This window comes from Labrus bergylta, chromosome 12 (genome assembly GCF_963930695.1).
Source record: "Labrus bergylta chromosome 12, fLabBer1.1, whole genome shotgun sequence".
NCBI classification, from domain to species: Eukaryota; Metazoa; Chordata; class Actinopteri; order Labriformes; family Labridae; genus Labrus; species Labrus bergylta.
Genome location: NC_089206.1, coordinates 12,373,656 through 12,390,620, shown reverse-complemented (window position 1 = coordinate 12,390,620; position 16,965 = coordinate 12,373,656). Strand labels below are relative to the sequence as shown.

At 38.8% G+C, this 16,965-nt stretch overlaps 1 protein-coding gene across 14 annotated transcripts in view; it reads right to left on the bottom strand.

The window, feature by feature from the left end:
* LOC109980984 (membrane-associated guanylate kinase, WW and PDZ domain-containing protein 1) overlaps positions 1-16,965 on the bottom strand; it is an 87,279-nt gene that overhangs the window by 59,184 nt on the left and 11,130 nt on the right. The gene's annotated exons all lie outside the window — the stretch shown is intronic.

The window sequence follows — 16,965 nt, the reverse complement described above, 5'->3', positions numbered from 1 at the left end:
TGATGAACTTTCATTTTGTGCAGATTCTGAATATATTCCCCTAAAAATAACATGCTGGTTCTACTAGGTAGAGTCAGGGCATCACCAAAGTCATTTTTGTTCATCCTCTGGTGGCAATGAATGTCTCCATAAAATCATAGCTGTCCACTCAATTGTATTTGAATTATTTCCACCTGAACCCGAGTGAAGGACTGATCAATGGACTGACCAAGGTTTAATAAGACTGCCTTTGAGTAATGCAGCAATAGACCAGAGTTAAATCCCATTTGACTTAAACATGAAACTGTGAGTAAGAAAATTGATACTCAACCTACTGGATTAAATGTATATATTTAACAACTTACTTTGATTCATTTCATATAAAAATAATAGCGTAAAAAAGCAAAGAAAAAAACATTCGAGCAAAAAGTAGACAACACAGACACACAGTATGTAACAGAAAGGTAATTCACAGAAAAGTACAAAAATTGAGGCAGTTTGAGCAATTGAATAAAAAAGGTTTCGATTTGCTCGGATTCCCAGGCCTTACTCAGCGTCCGACCAATCAGAGGTGCTGATGCTGCTGGCTGAGTTTGAAGGAAGCCCCGGCACTCACAATGGGGCCAGATGGTCAGAGCTCGCTCTCACACCAGGGTCTCATTTAGGAGCATTTAATGATCTCCAAATATATCATCCATGTCTGGGAGAGCTGGCAAGCAACTCTTGGGGGAGGTGCCATGGCCTCCTGTCGGCCTTCGATCACAGCCGAGGAGATTCTCCTGGCTCTGTGCTCTGAGGTAGCAGGGTCAGTGAGCGGAATGAACTTACTATGGAACTAATGGGAATTACAACATGGCATATAGTCATAGTGACACGCCAATTAAAGCCCCTTTCGCTTGTGTAATGTGACGTATTTCAGTGAACAAGATAACAGCGACAAATTTGAAAATGTAAACAAAGACTTAACATTCTCAACATACACAAAAACCTGAGTATACTTCATCCTTTATCCAAGTGGTTCTTAAACGTTTTCTGTCATGTCCCCTCTTAGAGGAGTAAACATTTTCACACCCCCACCCGACAAAATGGTATCTAAAAGGGCCAATTAAAAATATACAGAAATAAAATGAAACACAGTAATTATGTGTTGGAAAGGGGAATTTTATTTGAATTTCTGAGTACAGATTTTCTTACAAATGCCTTGCAGGTAATTACAGAGCCACAGGACACGCAGGAACAAAGTAAATGTAGCTTATTCTTGACAAAAAATATATCAAATTTGAAATTTGGTTTGCTGTAGCTTAGCAAAAAGACTGGAAAAGTTAAAGGTCACACACATCTGAGCTTATTTAGCAATACCTCATGTTTTGATTGTTTATGTTCATGTAGAGAAGTTACATGATTTTAGTCTCACAGCTAAGCTTGCTTGCTTCATGGTTTCAGCTTTACGGACATGAGAGCAGTATTAGTCACCTTAAGGGCTACATTTATTGCAAAAAAAAAAAAAAAAAAGTGAATTAGCTTATTTGACAAATATATCAAACCATTTCTTTATTGCTAGAGTTGGGGCTGAGGTTGTGTAGAGAAAGCCATACCAAACAAAGTAGGAAGTAAGGGAGGAAGTGCTGACAGGAAATGCTGCTTAGAGTTTCAGGGACAAGGACGGACAAATCAGAAGAATCAGCACAGCAGCTAAGAAAGTAAAAATGGTCTAAAAGCAGCAGCGCATCAGTCATCTGCCCTGAGGAGCGGCCCTGTGATGACATCATCATCTGTTAGCCCCGGTCTAACATTCACCTCCTCCCCCTGGGGACATTACTATAAATACTGAAGCATGTAGCACTGATAACATGAAGCACCAGATCTCAGGAGACAACAACACAGAGGCATGTAATACAATCGTTTTGACAAAAATATGAAAAACACAAATCAAATTAGGTGCTCTATTTTTGAAAAATGAACCGTGGAATTCCCAAAACAGTTGACAATGACAACCAAATTCAGGGGTAAACCTCAAGAAGACACACAGCTAAGCTAATTGTATCATAACATTGATTCGATGTAGGTAATGGGGCATTTTCTGCACAGAATGGAGACACTGGTTTGTAGTCTTCTTTGCTGTATTTTTCCGTTCCTGTACACACACATACATGCACACAGCCCACTGTGTAATTCAGTGCAAGCAAAGCACAGTCAGGTAATTGTTACCTAGCAACCATCTAGTGCTGACGACCATCATTACGGTCCCTGCTAGGCGAGCAGTAGTCAGATTGTAAAAGGAAAAACAGATACAGCAGCACGCACAGACACACACGCACAGACACACACGCACAGACACACACACACACACACACACACACACACACACACACACACACACACACACACACACACACACACACACACACATATACAAGCATTTTCACAATCAATGCATCTACAGATGCTCAGTTTGTCTATGGTGGTTAATCTAACTGCACCCTATCAAATTAGAATATATGCACATACATTAGTGTTTGCATTCAGCGTCATGTCAGTTTTGCTGCCTCAGATGCTTTCCCTGAGATAAGGACCGCAGTCAGGAACAACCCCCTCCAGTGGGTACGTACAGCTAGCAGAGGGCGGGCCACCCAGGTGTCGTGCTCCATCAATGAGAAAGTCATCAAATATTCAATATTTATGAGGATTAATGCTGTGTGGATCAGAGATTACAATCAAACCACTGTGGCCTGTGTTCAGTTCACATTGTGTTTACTAGGACTCTATGTGCATTTTTATCACAAATGTTGTCCCACCGAACAAATAAACAGACAAATCACAACAAATAACCAGATATTATGGTGCTGTAGATGTAGCTTGCTGCTACTGAAAAATGAAATCATGCTGATGTCTAGCTGCTTGGTAAAATAAGCTCCTTTCAAATCCAGACAGGAAGTGAATTCATGGATTTATATGAAACATTTCAGCTCTGCCACAGCTTGATACTTTCTCCGTTCAGAAAGAGACAAGAACCTGAGAACACCTCATTTATTTTCAATTTATTACAACAGTCAGCTTTATAACAATCTTGTATGGGTTTTTTTTCAATATTGGTATAAAACAAATGAGTGTTTCCTTTACGCATTTAGATTGTTATCCCAGCAGCATGTAACAAAAAGAGAGAAAAAAAGCTTTAAATCCAACAAAAACAACCAGATGTGCTAAGACAACAGGAGATATCATCTCAGTTCCACAGCCTCAGCACTCCACAGATTTTGAACAATACACATGGAGAATTGTTCAATTCATCCTTTGTACTGAATGGAGGTCCTTGTTTTCTACACAATATGATATGGCATGTTGTTTGTGACATTGTGCTAAATACTCTCAATATCTGTACAATTGTAGAGCTGCCTCTTTCTTCTGACTGTAGTCTTTTCTGTGCTCTTATTTCTAGAAATTTAATATTTGTTGCAAGTACAGACAACAATGGAAAACATTACAGATGACTTGACTAAAAATATGTTGATGTTATACCAGTAAATTATAAGTCTACGAGAACTAACAAAGAAGTCCCTGTTTTTATTACGTACTGTAATACCGGTAATAGGCTAAAGTGTAGATCTATGACAACAAAATCATAATTTTGAAAAAAATATGAAATAATTTTCATTTTAGTCTAAAGGAAATTAAATATGTTTAGCTAAAAGGCTAAATACAGCATGCTAACACATACTAAAATGAACATGCTATTGCTAAGAAGGTAAAATGCTTACCATGTTCACTTTCTTAGCTCAGTACGTTTGCATGCTAACATTAGCTACATTTGCGTAACGACAAACTTCTTTTTACAGTCTATGCAACAAACTAGTGTAAGCATACCTCCCTATAAAGGGTCTCTTTGTTTTCTCACTTTTTTCAACAGTAAGTGTTTAATGAAATGAAATTTTAAACTAATAACGGATCTAGATAATGAGCAGGTCGTCAAAGGTATAACGTTTACCAGGTTCAACATCTTATCACAGGGCCTCTGCATGCTACCATTAGCTATTAGCACAAATAGGTGATATTTTTTTTAACTTATCACAGTTGTTTCCTCAAAAAGTGTTAAACAAATACAATTCTTATCATGATAAAAGTGCTAGAAAAATACAAGGGGTAAATCAAAGTCATATTCCAAAGTTTTTGACTTCTGAGAAGGTTAATAGTCATCGAGGTCATGGATGGTAATTCAGCAGTCAACTGAACTTACTTAGGTGTACTTTAAGACGTTTTTCACCTCTTTGGTTTATTTAACAAGCGAGGTTACAAATATTATCCAGGCAATTTATTCCAGACTAGGCCTATGTCAGCATCAGGTCGTTGTAGCCAGATTATTAGATGTAACATGTTGGAGAATTTATAAGATAAATAACCCTAACATTTTTCACATGAAAATAACTATGATGATTACTTCGATTTTACAAACCAAAAATGCATAAATAAAGAAAATAAACATTAGCTGCACCACAAAAAAAAAACTGCTTTGTAACTCTGTCAGTGAAAATAACTGACAATCAGTCTGTTTATGAACGATAAGAAGGATCATTTTCAGGCAGCTTGGAGAGGATATTTTCTTCATTCTCATAACAATGAAATCATCCCATCAAGGGAGAATCTGAGTCTCCAGAGACGTTAGCGTGCTGAGAGATGTTTCCTGGGAGAGGAGATGTTTGTGGCACGGCTGGTAAAAGACTGTGTGTGACAGAGATCAGCGCTTCACCATCCAACCCTGGATGAGGCGGAAGAGAGATGTGTGAGGCTCCTGTCCTCTTACAGATACACATGGAGTGAAGAGTGAGACAGAGAGAGATGGGTTTAACCCAAATAAGAGTGGATTATACACATCCTCTATGCCTCCAGTCAGCATTACATAACCTTAAATCTAGTTATGCATCCCTGTCTCATTTTGGGGATTGGGGGAAGGGTGGATATGTGTTGATGAAAATTTAAGGAGATAGTGATTCACACGTTCTCTCCTGTGTATTTCTGTGAACATAAAAACATAGCTAAACACATATCTATCATTTTTTAATGATGTTAACAGAAGGTGATGATTAAAATGTTCCTTTTTTTTTTTTAAGGGTTGAATGTTTTAGATGCAGCTTTATGATTTAAATGAAGTAAGGTTTGGAAAGGTTAATAAAAAAAAAAATGCATGCATGGTCAAATACTGGCCAGAGCTAGGACATATAGTAGTGGCTGCTTAAAACATCAACTGGAGACTACCAAGTAGCTGCAGCCTGTATTAGCACATAACAGCCCGCATTACAAAGAGCCACCACTTTTACCTGTCAATCATACCAGGTAGTTTCAAAACAGAGTTTCAGACACCCAAACAGCATCAGTGGCTGCATGTTTATAGCTGATTTCTTTGAGAAAATGTCCATGTGAGTGTGTTTGTTGAAGCTCTGCTCAGCTGCTGATTAGGATTCATCCCCCATCCTCCAGCTCAACACTGCCCTCTGTGTCTCTGAGCCTCAACACTGACAGTCTGCTTCACACAGACCCTGTTACCACAGCAACCAAGAGATGACCAGTGAAATGAGATAAGCCATGTGTAGTCATTATTGGCTGCTGCCCTCCAGTGGTGGAATCTTAATCCTGTGAGGTTGAATTAAAAGAAATCTTCAACTGTGACTTCAGAGATGTGATTCTTAATCTCTTGTGGCTGCCGTGTCAACTAATTTAAGGATTAAAAAAAAAACTTAGAACTTGTCAACTCTGAAATGAAAAATTACATTAATAATATAGTGGTGGAAAGTAGCTGAATTGTTTACCTAACTGCTTTCTTTATATGCATTGCAGTTTAGTTCAACTTTATTCTACTATTTAAGTATAATTCAGTGGCAAATTCTTACATTTAAACTTCTTTGGAGTTATTTCTCAGATGCAGAGTTTACAAGTTAAACATGTGAAGATGTAATTCATTCTCACAGATTAAACCACAAACAGTATACGATTAATTCAGTTGGCTCAAAATCTTCAGTGACACTGGCATATTTACTTATTGATACTAATTCTTAAACAATAGGAAATAAATTAGCACTCAAAATACTTCAATACCGTCTTACATTTGAAGATAATGCAAACAAAACTAGAGTTTCTTTTTACAGATTTAAATTTAAAATCTTTAACTAGCGCTGCCATCACTTTGCCCTGTAATCTGCTGAAAGTATCAAAAACACTTGCAGGCAGTCTTCAGCAGTTAGAGAGCAGACTAAAAAAATAGCTGTAACAATGTTTTTTTTTTTTTACCAAGCTGGCCAGACATGCTGAGATTATTCACACCACAGGAGAACAAAATCCCTAAATTATAGCTGCTCTCTGGGAAAATGCCATACAGTTTATACTCCACAATTAGTATATGAGTAATTACTGCTTGAATAAAAATCAAACTCATCCTCCCTGTTGTTTTTATGCTGTTTTTAAAACTAAACTGACCAAAAAACAAACATGAACTTCACCAAAGAAAATGTATCAAGGTTACTTCATTAGGTTTATGTTATAAACTGGTTCTAGAGAGGGAAACAAGTCACAAAGATGCTATAACACAATAATGTATAGTGACACAGTGTAGACAAGCTCTATTCCTTTGAGTCAGGTATGTTTCTCTCTCTCATGCAAGTGTTAACATTAGGTGCAACTGACAGGCTCTTAACCCTTATATTTACTTTCACATGGAGAACACACAATCCTTAAGTAACTAGAAACTAAACAGGCCTTAAACATCAAGAGAAAGACACATACATTGGTCCACCTAATGAAACACCACCTGCAGAGATGACAGAGAGGATTATGGGGCATGCCTAGATGCCCTCCGGAGCTGGATCCCAGACAGAGGTTGAGGTAAAGGTGACACTGACTGGTGATTGGCCATCATACAAGCAGTTGCAGCGGTCATTGATCTTTAAAATAATCTATTTTTTTTGTTCAATAAAAAAATGAATACCACATAACATAATTTATGTACACAAGGGGAGAAAAGCTACTGCCTCTAACACTGTAATTTAAAACATTGTTGTACAGAACTATAATAATTTTAAAGGCAGTGGTCAGTTTAGTATTTCTTAAGCCAATCTGTTATCACATTCTGATTAAGGCGGCTCCACTCTGTCTGCAACCTTTTATCTGGTCTGCTGCTTTGGCACAAGAGCAGCAACAAAGTCAACAAAATCCATGACCAAAATATCATTGTCCATTACAGTTTAATTTCTATTAGGCCGCCGTTACACTCTTTACATTGCCCTCTTTGTCATTATTTCATACAGCTCCAGACCCATCTCAGACTCTAACACCCAAACTCAAACTGAGCACATCGAGACGGCATTTCCTCCAGAGGACGAATAAAATTGTATTTCCTGAGTCCAATTCCAAATAATGGCCACAGAGAAGGAACTGGAAATGCTGGCTCTTAAACAGTAAATTCCATTGTTCCAGTGGCTTCCTGTGGGTCTCAGGACATCCCGTCAACACTGGACTCTCCAGTTACAGATGAGAGCATTTAACTCTACATTATCCAGTGGTATAAGGAGGGGCTATTAGAGAGAGGTGAACACTGGGAGGGATCCATTAATGAAAAATAATCCAATCCTCCTGATCTCAGTGATGAGTTTCACTCAGCTCGCTTGGTGTGATAAAGAAGCTGCAATCCCTAGCTATTACACCGCCATTATGCCTGCTGAGAGGTCGTGACAGCTGATACAGAAGACAGAAGATTAATGACGTTAAACATGGGACACACTTGTGTAGTTCCCATGTCAATTAAAAATACTTTCCCTCTTCTTAAGTCACAAACAAACATAGTAGCACTGTTTCATGCTTCTTTTCACCACCAAAACCTTCAAATTATTTCATGCAATCAGCATGACAGAGGCGGAGGGAAAAACCCCACAATCATAGATAGGTCTGCCATAAATCTCAGAACTGGTCCTTTGCCTTCTCCTTCTATAATTACCTCCATAACTTGCACCGCCCAGAGCTACTTTCATGTTATTCCTAGTCTTGAAAGCCTTCATCAGTGGGCCTGGGCAACTAGGAGAAACCAGAAGGAAGCATTACATCAACCTATCACCAAAAGTGTTTTCTTCTCTAGAAACAGATTCCTTCCCTCTTATGCAGACTTCCAATCTCCACCATTTTTCCGATAGGGGTTGAGTGGAGAAGCATTGACGCATTTTACAACAACCAAGATGACTTCCATGGATGTCACTTGTGTGTCTCTATCTAACAAACTATGAAGTAAGAGTGCTCCGCAGGTTTATCCCCCCCAGAAACTTTTTTTTGCAAATAACCTCACAGTTTTGACTAATCGACATGCAGAAATGTACGGATTGTTTTTGAAAGAGGCAGGCGGGCCAGTTCTGACCCCGTTCTCTGCTGTGCTGCTGAGTCAGAGCCAGCAGTGCATGATGGGAAAAGTGATATAAAGAAAGAGTCACATACAAAGACACACACACACGCACCAAGGCAAGCAGAGGCTGTGTTCCGCTCCAGTGCGCTGCATCTGTTCATTGCTAAATATAACCAGAGGAACCCTGGCTCTGTCCGCTCTGTGCTAACAGCTGAGTGGGCCCAAAGATGAATGGAGAAAAAGGGAGGTAGGGAGGAGAAAGAAAAGGCTGATTATTAAGACTTAAGGAATGAGTCAAGGTTTGAGCGAGAGTCTTGAGAGGAGGGGTCATTGTTGGACGAAGTGGCCATCTCAAAGATAAACAGAGATGCTCCTTAAAACTCCTTCCCGAAATACTTACACAGACTAAACACGGTGATTCATGTCAAATACTGGAACACTAAACTCAACACACTCCTGATGGCAGGATCTCTATTCTTATCCCCTGAGTTCATCTATACAGGAAAGGAAAAACAGCTTCCATGTGCCATGTTTCTAAAAAAAAAATCCACACACACCATCTGTTTTAATGTTTCCATTGTATCTGTCCCTCTCCTGTGGGTAATGTGTAAAAACACTGAAGCTCGGGTGAATCCTGGATCCTCCCTCCCTGTATTCAGTTGGTAGTACGTAACACCATCAGTTCTAACTGGCTGCCTCTGTTAAATGTCATTGCCTGCCTGGTTGTTGCACACAAAGGGCCCCACTGTGATTAAAGCCCCCGCTTTCACAGGAGCCGATGACCACGGGCAATGAGACGGAGATGAGATACACGTCCCCATCCTGCCTCCTTCCTTTCTTTCTTATATTCCTTGGCTACAGCAGCAGACTGACACACACGTCACACTCAGGAGAATGGTGTGACACCACCAGCGAACCTACATGATAAAACTCACAATAAAACACACGTCCAAAGGCTACCACATTAGGATTAAATTATATGTGTTTGGATGAAGGAGTGGAAAAGGCGAAGCCTTTCCAGCGGGTGTAATAACCACTAATTTGTACCTTGATGGATGTAATTGAAGGGTTGATCTGGCGCAGAAACAAACCAGCAGGAGACATGAAGACGGCCATAGTGACCTATATATCTGACTTCTTAGCTGTGTTAAACTTACATTAATTTACATATATGGAACACCTACTTCTGTAAAAATAGCTGCTCTATGAGAGATGCAATCCATTAGATATACAGAGATGTGTGAGAAGATGGCTGACAGACAAACAGCACCACAGGGATATTCATTCAATTAATCTGACATGTGAATTTCCTCAGTAAGTTACCCAATGGATGCAGAATTTTGTGCTGAAAGGAAGCACTGCTCCTGAAAAATCCAGCTGGGATTTAGATTTAGCGAACGAATTCAACAAGAATAAAAGTGTTCATAATTTGGAAAGGAGGCAACTCTGCTAAAGGAAATACAGATGATACAGTGGTGTTTCAGAAGAAGTGGAGACATGAAATGAGTCACTTATAGCGGGGCTCGTGTCGGCTTTATCATAAAAGTGTCTGAAAGCAGAGATAGCGCAGAGCAGACTGGCAGCTGGAGCTCAGCAGCTGAGATAAGATTAAAGACAGGCCTTGAATCGCGTTGTTGTGATGCTGCAAACCTTCATAGGTGCACAGCAGGCCTGCTTTTTCAAGAACCTCATTATCCTCAGCAACACGTAGGAGCAAATCACATGTACAAGAACTGTTTTGAAGCCAACTGGACCAAGGGATTGAGATAAAGTGTGAGAAAGATTCATGTGAAAGGACACAGCATCAATCAAAGCTGTTAATAACTCTGAAAAAGTCAACCAATCAATCAAACATGGTGAATCTAATAACATGAAAATGCTATTTTCCCAACAAAACTGCTACTACTACTCTCTGAAGAAGCTACTTAAGCCAGATGCCCTGTCATTCACTGTTTCTGGCATTCAATAATTCAAAAACATTGATTCAGTGTGATCTACCGAGTGTCCCCATGGAACAGATAAGTTTGTCCCTTTTTTTTGTGAGTGCTCTATTTATTCAGTAACATGCAAAAATGATATACTTCAACCCACAAAAATGACAATGGATATGCTACCAACCAGAGGCAAATTGAAAAACATAAATATGAAAACTATTAACTTATTTCAAATTGTCCATTATTCATATGAATGTAGGATATTTCAAAGGGACAAAAAACAATAACTTGACGTGTCCAAGACCACCTCATTGCTCAGTAAAGAGACAGAACTGGTCCATTCCTTATCTACGCAGACATGAATGGAAGACATTTGAAGTATAAAGAAAATGAAACAGGTGATGAAGATGGAATGAAAAAAAATTAGATGCTTGGTCTCAAAACTAAACTGGGAGTTGGAGCTGCAGTTGGCAGGTTCACAATGATGGAGAGTCAAGTAAATAATGACGTGGAACAGTAGGTCTAAAAGAAAGGCCTGTGGCTGTTTCCACCAAAACTTTCAGCTTAATTTGGCCATAAGAATATATTAAAGTAGAGCTGAAACGCTTGCACACAACATCTCTCTTGTCAAGTCAGGTCAGCAAACTCTGTAAGATAACTTTCCAACTACTTCTACGCATCCATCAGATCCCCCGAACCAGAACCGAGAACCTTAGCCTCGGACCATGGCCTAGGACCTTGAGGTTGTGACCCTCATCCAAGGGCTTGGCACTGGTGGAAATATATTATTATTTGTTATAAATAATAAATATTTATTTGTTAATTGACATAATCTGGACCCTATGATAAACTATAGGTATGAGAAAAAATATGTATTTTAATGACTAAGAGTCATTTGAAAAGATGCGCTTTTTGAGGAAATCTTTAAGCGTTTGAATCATTTCACCTAGATTTTTACTCAAAAACTGACAGGTACACTGAATAATTCAATGGGTAATTGGAGGAGAGAAGAGGAAGGAGGAATGATTTAAAAAAAAAACTCATCTTTAAACTCATAATTACTGAAGCTCTAATCAGTTTCCACTTCTACACTTCTACTGACAAGATGTAACTGTAACTATGTTCAATGATGGCTGCTGTGAGAGCTAATGAAGAGCTGATTCACTGTGTTGTGTTAAGAGCTCCGAGCTCTGTCTTAATGAGAGCATGTTTCTCACCCAAAAGTACAACCACATGCAAGAATACAGAACATAACCAAAAAAATGTTAACACATTTTTTTGATGAGGGTATCAGGTGACACAACATAAACAGTCCACCAGTCCAATTTGTGGTCTTGTTATCAACACAGTTTTTCAAGCTAATTCAGCCCACTTTAAATCACTGATATGTTCAAGGCTATTGTCATATGGCTATCCCCGGTAAGCAATTCCTTCCTTCCCACAACCTTTGTAATAACGACATGAAATTTACCAAGGCTAGAGAGGTGAAGACAATAGTATTGGACAATTTCCCACTTTTACCCAGGAACATTCAAACCAGTGTGTAAGAATCTTTGAAGTTTTCATCATGAGCATATTAAGCACAATGAATAGAACAAATATGACTCCAAAACAGTTCGCTTAAAACTGGAATTTAGTTATGGTTAATATGGAGAGCATGTGTGGTACTATACACTGTTTTAATCTAGGTCTGTAAAAATATACAGATTATAATCACTGTTTTACTGTACAAATAGGCAATTCTACAATTTAAGATTTCAAATACAAATGGGAGATATGGGCCAAAAATCACATTTAGATATATTATTTAGCTGAATGGCTTTACACAATATATATCTCTATATAATTTATGTAAAGAAATAGCAAAAAACAAAGTCAGTTCTAAGTCAAATCCACATTACATGGGCCAAATGCCAAAGTCACACAGACACTTTTATTAACGTGGAAAATTACGTAAAAATAAACTACCTGAATGTGAAATACAAAATAATAATAAAACGCTCCTTCATTTTTTATTTTTTTTAACAGATGTTCCTTTCCTGCTAAACCAAATACACACAGCTGTGTAGTTTGTCATGCAAGAGTATTGCTCAGACAGGGAGAGATGCAGAGGAGGGTGACGAGGGACAGATAGTAAAAGCAGCAATCAGCGAACTGGAGGACTTACAGAAAAAATGAATAGCGTTATTTGAATGCCACATAAACTACATTGATATATACAATACCATATATATCTAGTTTGGAAATATACAGTATCAATATTCCCCCAAAACTCGGGATATCACCTTGTTTAATGTCAGTGCAGGTTTCTCATTCCATTAAACTATGGCGGACTCACACACTGATGAGAGCTGTTTCATTTGAAGTTAATCATTTTTAACTCTTCTAGCCAGCAGTTCTACCCAAGGCCACTTCTTGGAAACTTTTTTTAGAACTCTAAACTCAGTTATAGGCTCAAGGACACCCTGAGCCTCTGACATTAAATATTTGAGAATTGGCTGCCAAGAAGCATGGCCACCATGAGGTATGACAACACAAATCAAAGAGAAATGGCTACCAAACACAGTTTCCTTCAAGAAGTCAATACGATGGGGTTTCAGAGAAGTCCCTGGCTGCTACTTACGCATCACAAAGTGAGGACTGAATGTTCAATCTACTAGTCTGAGCTCTGCTGGAAATCTATGTTTACAAAATGGTCAGCATTGATTTAAAGATCAAACAAAATTATGTTAGGCTAAAACCTTTATAATATTTGCTTTTCTTTTTGTAAGTGTTAAATTAGCTCACCCCCTAAACACATTACGTTCCAGTCATGTCCTCTGCCTAACCCTGACTGACCTGCTCACAAAATATTTCTCCACTCAGTGTACCAGTCCCCCCATCCCCCCCCCACCCCCGACCCCACCACACCTCAGCACAGCCAGATGCTGCCAACTTCAGACCAGCAGCTGCGGAACAAGGTCACTCCCTCTCTCAGTCAGTCAGGAGCCTGCAAACATTCCTTAACTGTGACAGAACAAGCTGCACTGTTTTTAAGTCAGAGGATGGTGTGCACTTTATCTCTCTTAGCTTCAAGAAGCATACAAAACAGATATTTAACCTCTTACTGCCATGCCTGCTTAGTGCTTCAAATGGCTCTCAAGTGGCTCTGCTCTTTAATATAAAACATTCTGAAGATAGATTACAGTTTGTTTTGAAGTGATGAATTGAAGATTGAACATCCTCAGCTACTGCATATAACTTCAAAATGAGGCTCTATATTTAGAACAGAGACAAACATTAAATGATAAAAACAATGTCTTATTTTCCAGAGCCCCACGACAATAGAGTAAGTTTTAGTTCAAGTGAAAAAAAAAGGCAGCAAGACAAAGAAAAGACAAAAACTAAGTCACACAAGTTAAATGTTCAAAGAGAATTTAGCTGACAATGAAGAAAAATGTTTCAATAGTGGCATCTCTTTCTCTAAAGAGTATAGATTTACAGCTCAGTTACATCCAGAAGGGAAACACAAGGAACGTGTGTGATTGTGATAGATTCAAATGTGAAAGTAGGACAAACAAAGTGTAGAAAAAAAACATTTGTTTTAAGACATGTGATGTGATGTGTAGGCCTATAGCTCATGACCAGAAAGTCTGACATGACTTTTGAACAGTTAGAAAGAACGGTCAACCATTTTTCTCTGATGTCACACTCAGGGTTGGAGGCTCAAATGCTATTTTACTGTTTTACTGCTGTGTTCTGGGTTGAAGAAATTCAGGATATCTGGAAAAAAAATATTTCAACACTTCAGTTTAACATAGCTTACTGGCTAACATCACCTTTAGCTTGGAATAAACTCTTGCCCAGTTAAAGATATAACATTATCAAAAGAAAATGGTTCATTATCAGATGCTAAGGTTAGCATTTGGCCCATTTTAGCTAATGGTTATTTAGCTAGGAAGTTGCTGAATGCTAATGTTATATTTTGTTTGATAATAAATGGTAAATGGACTTGAGCTTATATAGCGTTTTTTCTAGTCTTCTGAATACTCAAAGCACTTTTAAACCGCACGTCACACCTACGCATTCACAACCATTCAAACACTGATGACAGTGGTTGCTATGTAAAGCGGCCATCAGAAGTAACTAATCCATTCATACACATTCATACGCCCCTGAGGAAGCAGCGGGAACAACTTGGGGTTGGACACATCGGACATGTGTGTACAGGAAATGGGGGTCAAACCCCATCCTTCTGGTTGAGAGGCAAAAGACTCTACCAACTGAGCTACAGCCGCCCATGATAGCCATGACTCTTCAAATATGTGTTTAAACCCTACAAATATGGCCTAATTTCCCTCCAGTTGGTAAACTGACAAGTAGTATTTATTTGAGATCATCACATTTTTGTCTGTTTTATGATTTGTAATGACAGAATCTTCACTGAGGAGGAAAAAAAGAGTTCCAGCCATTGTTTTGACAATCACTCCATCATTGTACACATGTTAAGTGTGTGGAAGTGGAAGTGGGTCCTCAACTTTGTTTAGGACTGAAATATCTCAACAAGTTCTGGATGGATTGCCATGAAATGTGGTTCAGACGTTTGTGGTTCACACCGGATGAAGATCAATAAGACTGAGGTGACCCCCTGACCTTTCCTCAGCACAACCATGAGGTTCACATTTGTGAAACGTCTTCACTGCTACTGGATGGATTACCATGAAATATTTTACATAATCATTTACTTAAGGAGCGATGTGTTGTGGATTAGGCTGCTAAGGCCTCTATGTGCACTAATGGGTCACTTTATTGTATTTGTTATGTGAAACTACTTGTGTTGCATTCTTAGAACAAGATGGAAAAAGATCATGGATCTGGCTAAATTAATACACAAACAACTTTGGCGCAGACATTCATGTCGTCTCCTTCTTCTTTATTTTTATCTTTCTTGTTATTTATATCTACATGGATGTCATTTGTACTGCTCCTTGTTTGGCCTGAATGTTGATGTTTATTGTGTTATTGTCCTGAGTGCCTGCCTTCGCTTTGTCAGATTAAAAAGTATGTCATACATAAAGTTATTATTATTAATAACATTATATATGTAAATAGATGAATTGGTATCATTTTTGGTGATTTGTTTTTTTAACCTTTATGGGGGGAGGAGTTAGCAAGGCTGCCGTCTGTCGCACATTACCTAAACCAGACACACAATTGATTTAATCATCAATGAGAACAACGACCACTAAAACTAAATTCATTTGAACAGAGTAGTTTCATAACTCCCTCCAAATTAGGATAAGGTGTGTTGTAAGTATTTCCTTCATGTCTTTTGTTTGTAATTGATGTATTTCAACATTGTATTGGTTAGAAGAGCTATTTGACCCCATAGTGATTTAAATAAATCAGCGTATAGACTATCTATAGCGAAAGATGACATGTCATTTCAGTGAAAAAGAAAATTCTTGGAAAAACAAAATACCTGTCACAGTGTCATGTTGGGGCATTGATCAGTCTGCTGTGCCTTTCAACAGAGCGATGTCTTGTGGATATTATGCAGATGAGTTCCAGCTGCACACACAGCTGTTTACATGGAACACATCAATCAGACTGTGGAGCTGCTACTCATGCGGAATCGTGGTTTTGTTTGACATTAAACATGTGTGCATAGTGTTACAACAGTGGCTACAATCTTTGTTTTGATAATGTTTGCAGTATTTTCTTTGGAAGAAGCTGCAGTACAGCACTGCACCAGGCAGACTTCTCTTTAGCACACTAATCAGCGTCCTTGTTGTTGCCTGGTCCTCTGCTGCTGTGACTGACTCAAACCAACTCAAACCGGGACATTTTACAGCTTCTCCACAGTAATGAGAATATCAGATCGAGGAAACCAACTCCTGCTATGCTGCTTTGATTTAGATAAGACGTCCTTCCACCTGCCACATTACACAGATATATGAGTGGGACGGGAGAGAATGATATGGATGATTGAACACACTTGCTCAAACACACTAACCTCACACAGGCCTTCTCCACCTGTTTGAAGCTGTCAGTCCATCGGTTTGATGCACCTTTCCCAGGGTCGAGACTCTAAGAATCATGGGATAACTAGTTAAGTATGACTAAACCTCAAACATCAAAGACTGCTCTGCTTCCTGACTCCAGCTGCTGTGTGTACGGTACGGTTTATGTGTAACGGAGAAGTTCTGTGTAAACAGAAGCAGAGCTGATATTGATATAACATAACAACTATGAAACCATGTCTGTTGCTCATATTATGCCCACAAATCAGCTCCAGTTTTACACAGAAGAAAGTTGTCCACCCTGGGACATCTTGTGATATCTCGCATATCATCACTTAACCTTTAGAGAAAAATACCAGGGTGGAAACATGTTTTTCATTTTAACACTGACGGTAAATTATTATCATAATAGTGTTTTGAAAATGTTTAAAACACTGATGAATGATTCATTAATGAAGCAGTCATATTCAGAAATCCCAGGGGGAAATTCGGTTGAGCAGGAGCAACTGGCAACAGGCAGCTTGCATGGTCGGCCCATAGGCACTTACGATTTACATTTACAGTTTACAAATACATGTATAGCATGATTTTAAACCAACACAAGGCAAACCATGACCAGGCCCTCCTCTGTCCTTTGATGCACCATCATTACCATCATCATCATCATCATGATATGATT